The sequence below is a fragment of the Carettochelys insculpta genome, chromosome 3 (assembly GCF_033958435.1).
Source record: "Carettochelys insculpta isolate YL-2023 chromosome 3, ASM3395843v1, whole genome shotgun sequence".
NCBI lineage: Eukaryota > Metazoa > Chordata > Testudines > Carettochelyidae > Carettochelys > Carettochelys insculpta.
The window spans coordinates 93400473-93414338 of record NC_134139.1 but is presented as its reverse complement, the minus strand read 5'-3'; the positions used below and the strand labels follow the sequence as shown (position 1 = coordinate 93414338).

Here is a 13866-nt window from a genome sequence, read left to right as displayed (position 1 = left end):
GAATGTTGTATATATAGGGCCAGATCCTCAGCTGATGTAAACCAGCATAGCTCCCTTGACTTGCCCTTAATATCCAGGTAAAAGTGATTAAAATGATGAGAGAAAGTAAAAGGTAGTTAGATTCTGCATTAGTGAGATATGCAGCTGCCAAATTAGCTCCAGATTAGCAGCTCCAAATTAGCAGCAATAAGAAAGGAGTGTACAGTTACATGTTCAGTTTTCATGCTAAGCATCACACTTGATCTTAAGTCTGTCATGAGTGATGGCATACTCATTTACCATCCCACAGTCTGCACTGTTTTTGATCCTGTGTGTTCTTAAGAGGAAGTTAGCATGCACATAAGAGGCTTGCTTCATATCAAGGACTACATATGAAGAACCCTGCTTCTTATTTTTATTAATAATGCTCATGTATAGCTTGCACAGACACTTGCACTGAATACAAAGACTTGCAGGATATAGTTTGTATACGGATGTGCATTGTAAAAAACAATATGGTGGCTTATTCTTAAACTTAAAGCCTACATCATTGAACCCTTTACTTAAGTCCCAGCATTGTATTTTGAGTCAATGATTACAATTTCAATAACCATGACTAATTTCCAAACCTAAAAGCACCTTTCATCTACTTTCAGATTCACCATCATTTCTGCTATCTATCATAGAGTCACAGAACCATAGAATCATAGGGTTGCAAGCGACCTCAAGAGGTCATCAAATCCAAATCCCTGCTGAAAGCAGGGCCAATCCCAGTTAAACCAGGTCAGCCAGGGCTTTGTCAAATCAGCACTTGAAGACCTCTAGGGAAGGAGATTCTACCACCTCCCTAGACATCTCATTCGAGAGCTTCACTACCTACCTATTGAAACAGTTTTTCCAGATATCCAACCTAGACTTCCCCCACTCAACATGAGACCACTGTTCTTTGTTCTGTCATCACTGTGAACAGCCTTTCTCCATCCTCTTTGCAACCCCCTTCAGGTAGTTGAAGACTGTTGTCAAATCCCCCTTCACTCAGCTCAAATCCATCAGACTTTCTTCATGAGTCATGTGCTTCAGCCTCCTAATAATTTTTGATCCTCTGCTGGACTCTCTTCAGTGCGTACACATCCTTTCTGTAATGAAGGGCCCAAAATTGGATACAATAGTCCAGGGGAATAATCACTTCCCTAGATCTGCTGGCAATGCTTCTACTAATTCACCACAGTAGGCTAGTAACAGACAGGGAGATGCGCTAGTCTATATACTATCAAAACAAAAAGCAGTCAAGTAGCACTTTAAAGACTAGCAAAATAATTTATTAGGTGAGCTTTCGTTGGACAGACCCACTTCTTCAGACCATAGCCATACCAGAACAGACTCAATATTTAAGGCACAGAGAACCAAAAACAGTCTTCAAGGAGGAAAAATCTGAAAAAAATGATGAAGGTGAGCAAATCAGAGAGTAGAGGGTAGAAGGGGGGGCGGGGAGGAAAGGTCAAGAATTAGATTAAGCCAAGCATGCAGACGAGCCCCTATAGTGACTCAGAAAATTCCCATCCCGGTTCAAACGACGTGGTAATGTGCTGAATTAGAATATAAAAGACAGCTCGTCTGTTTCCCTTTGAATAGCGGTGCAAAATTTTTTTTTCAGTGACACGCATACTCTTAAGTCATTAATAGAATGGTCCACTCCATTAAATGTTGACTAACTGGTTTGTGGGTCTGGAGTGTTTTGATGTCTGTTTCATGTCCATTAACCCTTTGTCTAAGGGAGTTAGAAGTCCGTCCAATATACAAAGCATCTGGGCGTTGTTGGCCCATGATGGCATATATGATGTTAGTTGAGGAGCATAAGAAAGTGCCCATGATTCTGTGAATAACCTGGCTAGGTCCAGTGAACAGGAGGCAGCCAGACAACTCTCCAACACCACATTTTACAGACCTCTCTCCGCTGATCCCACTTTGGAATTCCAAAGGAAATTACAACAACTACTTAAGGAACTCCCGTCTGCTACTCGGGACCTCATTCACTCAGACACATCAACTGAGCCCCAGCCTGGATTATTCTATTTACTTCCCAAAATACACAAACCTGGAAACCCTGGACACCCTGTCATTTCAAGTATTGGCACCCTTACCACCAGACTACCCAGTTACGTGGACTCCCTCCTCAAACCCTATGCCACCAACACTCCCAGCTATCTCTGAGATACCACCGACTTCCTGAGGAAATTACAAAACATCGGAAAAGTTCCTGATAACGCCATCCTTGCCACAATGGATGTAGAGGCTCTGTACACTAATATTCCACATAAAGACAGATTACAAGCAATCAGGACTACCACCCCCTGATGTCACCACAGCCAATCTGGTGTCTGACCTCTGTAACTTTGTTTTCATACACAATTATTTCCGATTTGGGGACAATTTATACCCCCGGATTAGTGGAACTGCTATGGGCACCCGCATGGCCCCACAATATGCTAATATGTTTATGCATGAACTGGAAAAATGATTCCTCAGCTCTCGTCCCCTATTACCCCTCCTATACTTTATGATTTGGACCCATGGTATAGAGACTCTAGAAGAATTCCACAGAGATTTTAACAATCTACACCCCACCATCAAATTATGCCTGGATTACTCCATGCAAGAGATACATTTCCTGGACACTACAATACTAATCAAGGATAGCCTGATCGGTACCACACTCTACCAGAAACCCACTAATCGCTACACTTACCTACACCCTTCTAGCTTCCATCCTGCACACATAATGAGGTCCATTGTTTACAGTCAAGCTCTTAGATACAATCACATTTGCTCTGATCCAATTGACAGAGACCAAAAACTACAAGATCTTTACCAAATATTCATAAACCTGAACTACCCACCAGGAGAAGTGAAAAAACAAATTGACAGGGCCAGACAAATACCCAGAGACCAGCTACTCCAAGATCGGCCCAAAAAGCCAAGAACAGAACACTACTGGTCATCGCCTACAGCCCCCAACTCAAACCACTGCAGCAAATTATAAAAAACCTACAACTTATCCTTAATCAGGATGCCACTCTCCAGAAAGCTGTAGGTGACAGGCCTGTTCTCTCCTACAGACAACCTCCCAACCTTATGAGGATCCTCACCAACAGCCACAGTCTATACCCCAGGAATACCAGTCCTGGAACCTTTCTTTGCAACAAAGCCAGCGGCCAGCTTTGTCCACATATCTTCTCTGGAAATACCATCACTGGACCTAACCAGGTGATTCACAGAATCATGGGCACTTTCTCATGCTCCTCAACTAACATCATATACGCCATCATGTGCCAACAATGCCCAGATGCTTTGTATATTGGACAGACTTCTAACTCCCTTAGACAAAGGGTTAATGCGCATGAAACAGACATCAAAACACTCCAGATCCACAAACCAGTTAGTCAACATTTTAATGGTGTGGACCATTCTATTAATGACTTAAAAGTATGCGTGTCACTGAAAAAAAAATTTTGCACCGCTATTCAAAGGGAAACAGACTAGCTGTCTTTTATATTCAAATTTGGCATATTAACACATCGTTTGAACCAGGATGGGAATTTTCTGAGTCACTACAGGGGCTCGTTTGCATACTTGGCTTAATCTAATTCTTGGCTTCCCCTCCCCCACCTTCTACCCCTCTACTCTCTGATTTGCTCACCTCCATCATTTTTTTCTGATTTGTCCTCCTTGATGACGGTTTTTGGTTCTCTGTGCCTTAAATATTGAGTCTGTTCTGGTATGGCTATGGTCTGAAGAAGTGGGTCTGTCCCACAAAAGCTTGCCTAATAAATTATTTTGCTAGTCTTTAAAGTGCTACTTGACTTCTTTTTATCACAGTAGGCTGTTAGCCTTCTTGGATAGAAGGGCACACTGTTGGCTCATATCCAGTTTCTCATCCACTGTCATCCTGAGGTCTGCCAAACTGCTCCTTAGCCAGTCAGTTCCCAGCCTAGTCATTTTTATTAAAAACTACAAACTCTGGCGGACTCTACAATGTTGACATGCATATTAAGAAACTATTAAGTAATAACAACACACAATTCCTGCACGCAGTATTATAGCCACGTTTTGATTTATCTCATATTCGGTATGCTACAAGAATTCCAACTGTCTCTAAACCAGAAACATGACCAGGTGAATAGTATCAAAGGAAGATGAAGCGTGGTTGGAAGTTGGGGATGACAGAGTGACAGTACGACTTTTATACTGCTGACTGTTGCTTCAGAAGGTTGCCATATTTCCCCCTTTTTCTCCTCGAGGAATTGCATTTCTTCACCACAAAGTTACTCAGAATCTCAATTCCCTTTCACAACAAATTACCATAACATATGCTATTAAATTTTCAAAGACAGCACTGAAAATATACTTTAACAAATTTTGTTTTCTGACAATATAAATCACAAAATTTCATCAATAAACTCTTACTTTCTCAATTGCTTTGACACTTCTAAGCCGCGTCTACACGTGCCGGCTACTTTGAAGTAGCCGCGCCAACTTTGAAATAGCGCCCGCCACGTCTACACATGGCGGACATTATTTCGAAGTTGAAATTGATGTAAGGCGGCGAGACATCGAAGTCGCTATCCCCATCAGGGGAAGGGAATAGCGCCCTACTTCGACGTTGAATGTCGAAGTAGGGCACGTGTAGCCGATCCATGTCCCGCAACATCGAAAGAGCGGGGTCTGCCATGGCGGCCATCAGCTAAGGGGTTGAGAGACGCTCTCTCCAGCCCCCGAGGTCTATGGTCGCCACGTGCAGCGGCCCCTTAAAGCTCCCCGCCCCCTGCATTCCTGTGCAGGAAGCTGAGAGTGCGTGCAGGCGGCAGCACTGACATGCGGCCAGCCTGCACGCATCTCTGCAGCCCCAGGCCACCACCCCTGCAGCTATGGCTGCCCGCCAGCCCCCCAAGCGCCCCCAGGGCACGCCCCCCAAGGGGAGCCAGGGCTCCCAGCCTGGCAGCCAGCCCGGGAAAAGGCAGCAGGGCCCCTCCTGGACGGAGGCCGAGATCCGGGACCTGCTGGGGCTCTGGAGCGAGGAGGAGGTGCTCCAGGTAAGGGGGAGCAAGAGGCGGAACGCAGATGCGTTCACTCAGCTGGCCGAGGGCCTGGCCGCCCGGGGTCACCCTGCCCGCACTCCTGACCATGTCAGGAGTAAGGTTAAGGAGCTGCGGCAGGGTTACGCCCAGGCCCAGGATGCGGCCAGCCGATCTGGGGCCGCCCCCGCCACTTGCCCCTTTTACAGGGAGCTCAGGTCCATCCTGGGCCCCCGGCACACCTCCTCCCTGCCGGCCACTCATGACACCTCGGCTGACGAGCCCCAGCAGGCCCCGGAGGCGGAGTCCACCCCAAAGGCAAGCCCCGCACCCCAGGGGCACCCCCAGGAGCCCACCCCTGGGATGCTGGAGGAGGAGGAGGGGGAATCCTCCTCCAGCAACGGGGGGCTCCACATCGCGCTGCCGTCCCTGAGCTCCAGCAGGGCGTCTGCCCAGAGGGTGTCCCCCGACCGTGGGAGCGGACCGTCAGGTATGTACCCCCCGCAGTGCACACCCCCGGGTTAAGGGGCGGGGACAACAGACATGACCAGGGCCCTCCACATGCCCAGATGACCATGGCCCCAACGACAGCAGTGGCATGTCCCTCAGAAGAGTGCATCAGCCCCTGCCCCCCAGCAGGACAGCACCATGCCCCATCCCTGGGGATGCGGGGAGCGGAACCTAGGGTCCCCCGGGGGGGGTGGGACACCCATCATCATCAGCAGCATCTCCCAGGGACGGGGATGGGGAACCAGCAGCAGAGGGGTGGGGGGACAAGGACCAGGGCTCGGGGCCCACACTAACAGCTGTCTCCACTCTTCTTCCCCCGTGTTCCTCAGCTGCACCATCGGAGGGCCTGGAGAGCGCCAGCGAGGTGTCAGTGGTCCCGGAGAGCCCACCAGGGCCATCCCAGCAGGCCATCCCCTCGGCAGAGCACCAACCAGCCCTAGGACGGGGCCGCCAGAGGAGGACCCACCACCAGAGGACGGCGACGGACCCCCAGCTGCTCGCGACCCTCCGGCGTCAGCTGGAGGTGTCGGAGCGGCGCTTGCTGGTGGAGGAGCAGCGGCTGGAGTTCCAGGAGCGTGCACTGGCCTGGTGCCAGGAGGCATGGGGAGCCTTCATGCGCACCCTTGACCGCATAGCGGACTACCTGGCCCCCCGTGCTGCGCCGCCTACTGCTCTGCCCGCCCTGCACGCTCCACCCGCCGCTCCGACCGCCGTCCCACTGCCATCCGCCACCCTGGGGCCTCCCGCCAAGGGGGATCTGGGGCCTGCTGACACCCACCGGCCATATGTGCCAGTTCGCCCAGCCCCCAGCCAGCCTCGGCCAGGGCTCAGGCCGAGGCGAGGGTTGCGCCCACCAACCCCAGGCGCCGGACAGTAGAGGGGTGTGGGGCCCAGGATGTGGCCCCCCCTCCCCCTTTGTACATATCCCCCATCATACCTATTTGTTGTATATAGTTTGTGGTACACCCCTGCTCTGTTTTATATGGTACCTGCCCCCCCATGTAAATAGCTCCCCCCTTTTGTTTTGCTCTGTATATACATATATATTTATTTGTACTATTAATAACAAGAAAAATCACCGGTTTTGGTTTCAAAAACAACAGGTCTAATTTTATTTGCAAGAAAAGTGGCGGGGGTATGCTCTTGGGTGCTCTGTGGTGTAAGCGTGGGGGCAGGGAGTGTTGTGGAGGATGGAGGGGTGCAGTGGGGGGCCTGCCAGTGTTCACCCCGTGGCCTGGTCAAAATAGGCCCGCAGGGCCTCCCGGACCCGATCCCCTCGGGGTCCACCTGGCGACTGGGGGCAGTGGGTGGCTGCATGTCAGCCCTGCCAGCTTCCACAGCCCAGCCCTGAAAGAATGCCTCCCCCTTGCTCTCGACCAGGTTGTGGAGTGCGCTGCATGCACCCACAGTCTGGGGGATGTTGGTGGGGCCTCCATCCAGGCGGGTGAGGAGACACCTCCAGCGCCCTTTGAGGCGGCCAAAAGTGCGCTCAACCACCTGGCGCGCATGGTTCAAGAGCGTGTTTAAGCGCTCCTGGCTGGCTGAGAGATGGCCCATGTAAGGATGCATGAGCCAGGGCCGGAGCGGGTATGCTGCGTCTGCGATGATGCAGAGGGGCATGGTGGTGTCCCCCACAGGGATCTCCCACTGGGGGATGTAGGTCCCCACCTCCAGTCGGCAGCACAGGCCCGAATTCCTGAACATCCGGGCATCATGGGTGCTGCCAGGCCACCCAACATAAATGTCCAGGAAGCGGCCCCGGCTGTCCACCAAGGCCTGGAGGACCACAGAATGGTAGCCGTTCCTGTATAGGAAGCGTCCTCTGCTGTGCTCTGGAGCACGGATGGGGATATGGGTCCCATCCAGAGCCCCAAAGCAATTTGGGAAGCCGAGGCTGGCAAACCCCGTGATGGCGGCATCTGGGTCCCCAAGCTGCACGAGCCTGTGGAGGAGCAGGGCCTTGATGGTGCGGATGATGTGCAGGGGAAGGACATGGGAGAGCACAAGTGAGGGGTGTGCAGGGTGTGTCTGGCCCTCCCCTCCCAGGGCTCCCTCCCCCCCCAGGGTACCTCTACCCCAGGGATGCCCTCCTTCCAGGGCTCCCTCCCCCCACACAGGGCTGCCCTCCACCACAGGGCTCCTCCCCCCTCATGGGTCCTTTTACCTCCATGAGGACAGCCCCAACGGTGGCCTTGCCAACGCCAAACTGCTGCCTCACGGATCGCTAGCTGTCTGGAGTGGCCAGCTTCCAGACAGCGATGCCGACCCGTTTCTCAACGCTGAAGGCACGCCGCTTGAAGGTGTCCTGGTGCCTCAGTGCAGGGGTGAGCCACTGGCAGAGCTCCAGGAATGTCTGCCGGCTCATGCGGAAATTCTGGAGCCAGCGCTCGTTGTCCCACTCGCCGAGCACCAGCCGCTCCCACCAGTCGGTGCTCGTGGGGTAGCTCCACAGCTGGCGGCGTGTGCGGTGGGGGAGGGGGCGGAGGACAGCAGGGTCTGGGGCTGCTTCCTCCTCCCCTGGGGGCAGCTCCTCCTCTGTGAATAAAGGTGGTCAGCTGCCTCTTGCATAGCATTGAGCAGGGCAAGCACTGCTCCTGCAGGGGCGGCTGTGTGGACCTCTGGCTGCTGCTGCTGCTGCTGCTGCTGGGGGTCCATACTGCTTCAACAGGTGTGCATGCCTGTGGCTGTGCAGATCACGTGCTGTGCAGGCTGAATGTGTCTGGGAGGGGCCCTTTAAGGGAGCGACTAGCTGTTGCCCCGGAAGCGCTAGTCCGCCCTGTGACCCTGTCTGCAGCTGTTCCTGGCACCCTTATTTTGATGTGTGCCGCTTTGGCGTGTAGAAGCTCCCCTGCAGCGCCTACTTTGATGTGGTGCTGCCCAACGTCGATGCTGAACGTCGACGGCACCAGCCCTGGAGGACGTATAGACGCTACTCCTTGAAATAGCTTATTTCGATGTAGCATACACGTGTAGACGTAGTTCTAATGTTATTTTATGTAGTTCTATTGGTTAGTAACAATCACTATTTCATACTTCTTCCCCTAACCTAGCACATCAAAAATGTGGTGAAATCCTGATTCCGTTGACATCATTGGAATGATTCCCATTGACTATACTGAAGCCAGGAGTTCACCTAAACTTTATAAATATCCATGTTTTGTTGCTGTTAACTGTCTAAGAGGACAACAATGCCATAGATTTTTCAGGTCCCTATTTTTTTTCTAAATGTGTTTGTATGTCTTTATATTAAGTATATACACATAATGAAACTAAATATATTTGAATCATATGCATATGATGGAAATAGTATATTAATAATTACATTCAGTCTTCAATGTTTATATTATCTACAAAACAAACAAGCATACAGAAAACCCTGAGCCCTTAGAACTCTTGCAGAGCAACACATGGTATAGGGATTAAAACAATAAGTGCGAATATACACTATGACTATCAGGAACTAATCTATCATAGAATCATAGGGCTGGAAGAGACCTCAGGAGGTCACAGAGTCCAGCACTCTGCTCAAAGCAAGATCAATCCTAAACAAATCATCCCTTCCAGGACTTTGGCTATGTCTACACTACAAAATAAAGTAAAATTTATTGAAGTCAACTTTGTATAATACATTTGATAAAGTCAAAATTGAGTGTCCACACCCGCTCACAAAGTCAACTTAGCATGGCACCACTTAATTGCCACTGTCTGTGAGCATGGTCCACACAACACGGCAGCCATGTGGTGGAGGGATGGGGGCTAGACCAACAGCTGCATGGCGGCATGGGAGGGGCAGCCCTGTAAAATGTACAAATTGTTAAACGCCGTAGGGAATCTCCTCTTTTTGCCTTTGCATGGTGTATCGTTGCCTCATCCCTTCTCCTGAGGATAAATACTTTTGTTATCTCCAGCTCTTCAGTTCCTTTCTGTAGGAGAGAAACACACATCAAGAACCACACCTCATGAACCATAGCATTTCTTGCTAGCCCTGGGGAAACCACAAGGGTAAGCCCTCTCAAGAACTGAAAGCCTGTGCAGAACAGGACATGGCACTGTCTGAAAGCATAGTTCACACAGCCTGACAGCCACATTGCGTGGGAGCTAGCCACATGATCTGGGTGCGTGAGCAAGTCCACCAGCTCCATGGCCCCTTGCGGGGTGGGCAGTCCCTAAAATGTGAAGCGCAGAAAACAACTTTCTCAGCCACTCTTGCTAAACCGTGTGTAAGGAAGAAGCCTTCTCAAGCACTGAAAGCCCACTCAGGACAGGATACGCCACTGCGTGCAGGCATGGTCTGCACAGCCTGGGAACCACATGGCGCGGGCGGTGGGGGGACGGATGACTTGATTTTCACCTGGCACCACTGAGCTTCCCTGGTGTTTACTCAGCACAGAATCATCCACCCATATAGAAATGAGATCCTGGATCTCCTGATGGCTTCAAGCTGGAACTCTTTTGAGACCCTGAGAAATCACGGCTAGATGAGATCACTCCCGAGGTCTGCTGGCCACGCTGGCCAGAAAGAAAATGAATTCAAATTCCCAGTCTTCCTGTTACCTACTTCCTGCACACCTGAAGAGCAGCGGAGGTAAAAGCAGCCAGAATGGACATTCAGGGCATTGTGGGATACCTCTGGAGGCCAATAAAAATCAAATTAAAGTAACACTGTTTCTACACTAGCATTCATTCACGTTTTAAATTTGAACTTGGTGTTATTACACCTGGGAAGGGGCAGCACAAGAAAGTTGACCTTTGTGTCCCTTAAAATTGACATAATAGTATTTCCAGTGAAGACACTGTACAAAATCATAAAATCACATTGTAAAGTCACACTGTAAAATCAAGCTAAGAGCCTTGAAATCGACTTTATGCTCTATTGTAGACAAAAGCCTTTGTCAAACCAGGACTTACAAACCTGTAGGGATGGAAATTCTACCACCGCTCTAGGTAACACATTCCAGTGTCTATTTACCTACATTAAATTGCAGAAGAGGTCCCTATTTTGTTTTATGGAACAATTGTACATCTGAAAAATCATTCTTGCACAACCAATGTGATGTGTGGTTCTTGATGTGTGGTTCTTTCCTACAGAAAGTAACTGAAGAGCTGAAGATAACAAAAGCATTTGTCTTCCAGAGAAGGGATGATACAAACAAGGCAGGAAAAAGCAAAACATTCATGGGTATGTCACCTTCAGGACTGAAGTTACTAACCTCTGGTGGATTAATCCATACTGTTCAGTTCTCCTATAAAAAATACTTTCAGGAATAGCTGAAAAGGTTGCTCTCTTATTGAAATGAGTCTTTTTACTTTAAGATTTTTTATGTGGCTATGCTCTCACAACTACAGTAAGAGAACTGCATGCTTCCTTTAGCTTATTGCAAAGCTATGTTGTACTATTTTAACAAAAATTATCATAATAATATGTAAACTTCTTTTCATTTTAGTATACCAATGTCACTGTATCCTGATGGGGTGAATTTAGCAGCACCAGATCAGTGAATAATTTTGTTTAAAGAAAAGCCCTCCACTTACCACACTTACTTTTCTGTTAAAATCCCTAGTGCTATACCAATCTCTTCCTCATTGTAACTCCAGTGAAATCAATGGAGTAAGAAAGTCAGAGTGGATTTTTCCTAGGAAATCTTGCATTACATGCTAGATATCAGTGCAATTCATTTCCTTCTATCTTGTTATTTCCCACATAAATTTTGAAGCAATATTATATTTCTTTCAAATATTTGAATTTAAGCAGTAAAGAAAGTGATCTGTAAAGGGTAGGTTGTCACGTCTATAATAGTGGATATAATCATGTCTTTTTGTCATTGACTTTAATGAAAGCAGGATTTCTCCCAGAAACTTCAGTTGTAAAATGTTATGTTTTCCATGCAAACTGAATCTGTGAACACAGATTTTGTAGAACTTGGAAAAAATGGCAAAATACAAAGTGCTGGAAAAGATAAGAAGTGGCAAACAAACAGCCAAATTATTGACAGCAAAGATTTTGAAATGAAATGCTGAGAAGCAAGGGGAAACCAAAACAGTTTCTCTTAAATCAAGAGGCAGCAATTCATCTCTTGCTGGTGCTAGCTGGTGAATAGAGGGTATTCTATTGACAAAAGTTGTCTTCTTTTTCTCTCTTTACAATCACTCACAGTGCTTAACAGAGCAGAACATGTGCCCGGAAACATAAATAAAACCAGTACAAAGGGGATAAAAGAGAAGCAGACACCACAGATAAGAGACATATGGGCATTTAAGAACTAACTTCTGGGCAAGCACAATTACTAAATTGGTACCATTCCCACTTAAATTGATAATTAGGTAGGAGCTTACTTTTTAACCCGAAATGCTTGGTGAAGCGTACACTATGTAAAATCCTCGACTGCTATTAAAATATTGGCATCTTTTTAAAAGAGAAAAGCATCTACGGGTCTGTTTAAAAATAATATGTGTGCATAACAAATAACTCAAGACTCTTTCTTACTAACAATAAGTAACTGCCAGCAACTTTTTGTTTTGTTTTGTTTTTTGTATGGTGCCATAGTCACACTGCATTAGTTAAAACATTACTGATTTAGCAGAAACAACTTAAAAACATAAGACCAAATGCTTCAACCCGGACATATCTGAGAATACGTTAACTATATATAGAGTAAAACTTCTCTTCAGGCTTTTAGAATAGATGATTTATAAAATGCATACTTGAAAAAGCACTGTCTATATTTAAATATTGTAATTTACTGATTTAGGCTATGTCTACACTAGCCCCACCCTTTCAAAAGGGGGGTGCAATGAGACACTTTGGCAGATGCTAATGAGGCACTGCTATGAATATGGAGCACCTCATTAGCATAATAGTGGCCGTGGCAACTTGAAAGGGCCGCTTTCGAATCACGTGCCGCCCATGTAAACAGGGGCCTTTCAAAAGGACCCCCCCCAGTCTTCAAAAGTCCCTTATTCCTATTTGGTTTTAGGTTTCTCACTCCTGTTGGGGTGGCAGTTGCGTTAACCCAAGACACATGCAAGTTGGTTGCGTGTATCTCAAGAGTTTACTGTAAGGTGACCGCCCTTGGAGGGTTCTGAACAACCTACTTCTACTATCCTGGTCATCAGAACTATATAAGTGTTGCTGCTTTACACCCTCCAGTGACTGCAGAGAAGCAGGATTTAAGTTAGAAAAGGAAGATCTTTAAAAGATGTTTATTACCTTGGCCAGATGAGTGTTGACCCATTTTGTGAAAGTCCTCTTTTGTACAGCCTCTTGCTCATCTGGAAAAAAAAATGGAATCAATGTGATTAGCTGTTGCTGAAGGTCACAGGACAGGGGGAAGCTGACACTGCACCCTAGCATCCAGGAGCTGCTGGCATATTCAGTGTCTACAGCACTCCTGAGCCTAGCACTGACTTAAGGGGCATGTCTGGCATTACTATGAGTTCTGCCAATTCTTGGATGGTCCCTTGTAATTTGCTGCCAGCTGATACGAGTAAAAGAAGTTTTTGAACTAACTGTGCTGGGGTTACAGCTACAAAAATGCATAGAATTAGAGAGCCACAGTATCTCTTCTGGTGAGTGAAGTTTGGAATAGGAAAGAATTTTATACCACTGGGTCAAATATATGAAGTTACTTTTCTAAGAAATAACATATCACCAATGTGATTTCTCTCACCCACAGAATAGTTTTGAACATTGCCCCATCCCACATTACAGAAAATTCTATATTAGATGAAGTTTTCTTTTTCTTTCTTTGTTTAATTCACAGTGCACTATGTTTCACCAGATGACACAGGTCTAGAGCAAAGAATCTCAGATTGTATTCCCAGCTGGACTGACAGCCACCACAGCCCCAGCGCAAGGTGGGGGGGGGGGCGGGGGCAGGGTAAGCTCCATGCCCTGGAAGGGATAGGGCCAAGGGTGGAAAGGGCAGGGCACAGGACAGTCAGCCCTTAGCGCCACTCAGACCATGGCACTGCCTAGATCCTGATGGGCCCCCACCTAGGGCTACACAGAGCAGTGGAGCAGTGCTATTGCAGTGTTTTAAAGGGGCAAAAAGCTTTGTCCGCAGCTACTGCACAAGTAGCAGCAGCAGTGGCCAGAGCTCTGGGCCCCTGTGCAACTGCTCCCTTTTGCCCTAACTTCCCATCAGCAGGCCTGTTTATTCCTGCCTCTACTACTCATTTGCTTCATGACTTTGAGAATGTCATGTGAGCTCCCTTCATTTATGCAAATGGTAGTTGGCACGATTTGTATGGATGTTGTTACCTACCTAATGTGTTTTGAGAGTGAGAGATGAAAAATGTTAAATGA

At 47.9% G+C, this 13866-nt stretch overlaps 1 protein-coding gene across 1 annotated transcript in view; it reads right to left on the bottom strand.

Moving 5' to 3' along the window:
* SYNE1 (spectrin repeat containing nuclear envelope protein 1) overlaps positions 1-12821 on the bottom strand; it is a 415690-nt gene extending 402869 nt beyond the window's left edge. The window contains exon 1 of the mRNA XM_074990362.1: positions 12769-12821. The gene's annotated coding sequence lies outside the window, so the exon portion shown is untranslated. The remainder of the gene's footprint in view (positions 1-12768) is intronic.
* Positions 12822-13866: the final 1045 nt, after the last annotated feature.